Here is a 4528-nt window from a genome sequence, read left to right on the forward strand (position 1 = left end):
GTTATGTGATCTTGTTATCAGTTGCTACACAGATAAAATGCGTGGCATAAGTTTTGCATGGGCAAACAACTCATAGTTTCTTCAGAAAACTTTAAAATCTCTTAATAATTGTATGCTCTGCAGTCACTGAATGAATTTATTGGAGAGATATATTGATATTTCAATCATTTTTGGCCCTGAATAAACATCCCCATCTCAGACATAAAACTGCACGTATGTCCTTGAGCAAAACTCTTCAGATAGCAGATTAAATCCTAAGCCGGTGGATAAATGAACTTGGCCCAGTGCTTGATGCTTTTGATTGTATCTTCTCATGAACGTTAGACGACATCCATCACTGATGAAATATAGGCCCGATATGCTGCACTGAAGGTGATGGTAGGCATTAATCTCCAGATCTTTCTAGTATGGGCAATTGAATCCGATTTGCCATTTACGTAGTTTATGCGTGGCTGTGTGTTTTGTTTGCAGCACAAGCTGTAACCTGTCCTGATCCACGTATTGTTAACTGGATGACATTCAAGTGATTAAAGTGATATCTTAGGTCACAAAAAGGTAGGATGCTCTGTTTATAACCTAAGTAATTGATTCTGAGTTCAATATATCTTTCTGAATCACTAAATCTATTTAGTATTTAGTAGTTAGGAATATGTTTTTACTTACATTTTTTTTAATATATTTCATACAATTTTAATTCAAATCCTTTTGCTTTGAGAAAATGATAAAAATTGGAAAAACATCTGTTATAGTCAAATACACCTTTTTTATGATAAATTGACGCTTTATAATAATTTATTCACTATTTTTAATTTAAATAGTTTGGGGTCGGTAAGATTTCTGTCTCACCAAGACTACCAAGACTACTCACCGAGGCTGCATTTTATTTAAGCAAAAATACAGTAAAATTGTTTATTATTGTGAAGTATTATTACCATTTTTCTATTTTCTATATATTTTAAAATATATAGATTATATAGATTTATATAGATCTTTCAACGTGATTACGTAATGTGTGGCGCATCACAGCTAGTGCAAGATGAGCATTTGTGGTTAAAAAGTATATTTTTTCAGAATTCTTTTTAGAAAAGGACCGATCGTTTGGGTAGATAAGACCCTTATTCTTCGGCTGGGATCGTGTAGAGCCCTTAGAAGCTGCAATGAAACTGCAATTTGAACCTTGAAGTCCTCTATATGGAGAAAAATCCTGGAATGTTTTCCTCCAAGACCTTAATTTCTTATCGACTGAAGAGAGAAAGACGTGAACATCGTGGATGACGTGGGGGTGAGTAAATTATCAGGAAATTATATTTCTGAAGTGAACTAATCCTGTAATGGATGTCTAACCTTTATGTCTATCTGGCAGAAGCAGGCTTCAGGTGGAAGGTCTTTCTTCCCAACAAACAAACATTGTCTGGTCCATTATCGGAGAACTGGGTGAAGAGTTACATCCTCTTTCTGAGACCCCTCGGGACAAGGAAGAAAGCGGTTTTCAAAGAACAAAACAAAACAAAGAAAAGCATGCAACACTTCCTCTGTGTGTGCACAAAACTGGCTGTTTCTGCTCGCCTGTCGCCATCCCTAGAGACCAATGCAAGTCATGCTCAAAAGGGAGGTATTTACAAGGCCTGAGAGACTGTTCCTGATGTCTAAGTCAAATGTGAACCTATTCCGCATGGGAAATGTGTTGTGACTTTCAAAGCTAACCAATTTTAAGAGACAGTGACTGACATTTACGATTAACTTTAACCCCAAAAAAGCAGATGAGGCTAATAGTAAATGTCAATCACTGTCTCCATTTGTTAGACATGAACATTTGTTAGGAAACACACTTGTCATACTAAGTAGGTTTGCATTTTGATGTTGCCATACTCTTGCTGAGGCTTTGCTGAGTGGTTTGTTGGTACTTTTTACTTTTTCACATAAAAAACAAGCATAAAGTGATCGTGTCTCTTCAAGACTTGGATTAAACTACTCGATTCACATGTTTTTATTTTACGATCTCTTTATGAACATTCTGAAGTGTCAAGAGTTTTGGGTGAACAGACTTTCAATGGAGAGACAGAAAAAAATATCTTCATTTGTGCTTCAATGATGAACAGAAGTCTTTTGGGTTTGGAACAACATGAGAGTGAGTAGCATTTTTGGGTGCTAAAACTTTCCCTAAATGGTTAGCTGTCGATGACCGCTCCGCAAACTGAAAGTTTTTCTGTTTCAGGATGTGTAAAGACATTCCCCGTTTATCCAGGAGGTTCAATTTCATTCAGTAGCTGGTAGACGCTTCCGACTTCAAGCCAACAGTGTACAGAAGCCAGTGTGCCATCAGGCCTTTCAGAGTTTTAGCCCATGGTCCAATTCTATCTTACTGGACAAAGGTCAGAGACTGTTAAAAATAACAATGGGTTGTGTATTATTATCAGACACATGACACACATAGGGATAGAAGAAGGGTCATCCTACATACGTTGTACACAGCAACAGTTGGAGTCTTGACGTATTGTTTAGCATCATACATAACAAGATATGAGTAATGACAGTGACAGCAATGTTTAGATCTCCATGTGGGAACACTACACAGACATTTGTTGACGTGCCCAGAGGATATTCGCTTTAAGTTGGTTTAATTTTCTTGCATCTGTGAAATAACAGGAATTAAGTGAGCTAAAAGGACCTGTCTCTCTTGCATATGAGAACGATTATAGTTAAACAAGCCAGAAAGAACTAAAATTATATAATATTCCATTATAACAATGCACAAAATCCCCCTCTCTATTACCTTTTGGGAATAACAATTGGACTATTTTTATGATATAATAATATTATATCAAATAAATTATAGATATTTATGTAGACTTCCATTTAAAAGACTTGAGGTCCGATTTTATTAAATTTTTTTGAAAGAAATTAATACTTTTATTCTGAAAGGGTGCATTAAATTTATCACAAAAAAAACATGTATCATGTTACAAAAGATTTCAAACAGTTATTTTAAATTGTAATAATATTTCACAATGTTACTGTTCTTACTGTATTTTTAGATTTGCTCTGCAAGTAAGTCTGGCAAAGAGCTCATTCAAGGCCATTTCCATGCCGTGGAAATCGCGGCACCAATCAGAAACGTTGAGGCGGGCTTTACACGATGACGATCGCTCTGATTGGTTTTAGGCGACGTCCACTCCGTTGGTGAAGCGCAGCAACTTTTAAATGCAGCTTTATTATATTCAAATTGCAAACACATGAGGACAGTGTCCATGAAAGACCCACTGGCAGATGAACGTGCTACTACATTTCTCTCCGAAACGGTAGGAAATTAAATTAGATTTAATACAGGATTTTAACTGTGACAAGATGATTGACAGGGCAGTTTACATGACGGGATGCACGCGACAGATCCGTCCGATAAAGATGATGAAGTAGTGTGTCCAAAAGTTGCCTACTTTTTTGCTACACATTCAAAAGTAAATACATTTTCTTCACAAAAAGAGTACATACTTTTATGGCGTAGTGTAACCATAGACTGTAAAAAATAGAGTGTAACGCGAATTGGCGAATTGGGACGCGGCATATGGCTTTACACATGACGATCGCTCTGATTGGTTTTTGGAGTTTTAGGTCTATCCAGAGCCAGAGCCATAGAGAGAGAGAGTTGCGACACTCCCATAGACCTCCGTTGTAAATAATGGCGGCGCTTTTAACCGCCTACTTCCGGGATATGAAGATCGGAATAGTTCCAAACACTGTCATTTGGGCGTTGGACACCATTCACTTACATTGCTGCGCGTCGAGTTGTTCCAGAGTTAAGTTGCCGAAATATCGACCTCTTTTGAATTGTCAACTGTCTATATTGTATCAGAGGCCCTTTGCGATGCTTATAATGGTCTTCATTTGTACCTACATGCACAGCGTAATTATTTATATTTTATGTTGGTTGTTTCAACCAATTTTCAAGCACTGCCTGCTAGCTAACGTTAGTTAGCTAGCGCGACTTCGTCAGCTAAGAGTTCGGTAATGAATCGCTACCACCTTTATAGCAACTTTTATTTAATTTAATTTTTTGGGATATACTAACTTTTCATTATGTTATTATTGTCTTGAGTGAAGCGGCTTGTGAGAACAATGCTGGACCTTTAGCATTGTTATGGCCATCACCAGTCCTGTCTGTTTCATGGATCACCTGCCCCTGGTTTTTGTTTTTCTTGTTCACACACACAAGCACACATTTTTGTTGTCTGTCATTGTTTAATAAAACATATTTTATTTGAAAACCTTCATTTGTATCAGCCATGCTTAAATTCGTTTTTAATCTGTTATAGTTTTGATAATGTGTATGGCCTTAATCTTAAAATAATATTCTTAGTCTTAACATGATCATGTTTCACGTTGTGGTCCTGGGGGTGGCCACTTTCATCAGAAGAAGTGAGCTAGCTTCTAAGCGAATTCTGAACGGACCGCCACGGCAGACCTCTTTGCGTGATCACGAAGGTAGGCTAATGGCTGAATCAAAATTTATAAGCAAAATCACGGGAATCAA

At 37.1% G+C, this 4528-nt stretch overlaps 1 long non-coding RNA gene across 1 annotated transcript; it reads left to right on the forward strand.

The window, feature by feature from the left end:
• Positions 1-333: 333 nt before the first annotated feature.
• LOC309478629 lies at positions 334-2824 on the forward strand. The gene is made up of 3 exons (XR_014199063.1): positions 334-555; positions 1072-1282; positions 1370-2824. It is a non-coding gene; the product is annotated as an uncharacterized lncRNA (long non-coding RNA).
• The last annotated feature ends 1704 nt before the right edge of the window (positions 2825-4528 follow it).

The sequence above is a fragment of the Leuciscus leuciscus genome (genome assembly GCF_965113295.1).
Source record: "Leuciscus leuciscus genome assembly, chromosome: 17".
In the NCBI taxonomy this organism is placed as follows: domain Eukaryota; kingdom Metazoa; phylum Chordata; class Actinopteri; order Cypriniformes; family Leuciscidae; genus Leuciscus; species Leuciscus leuciscus.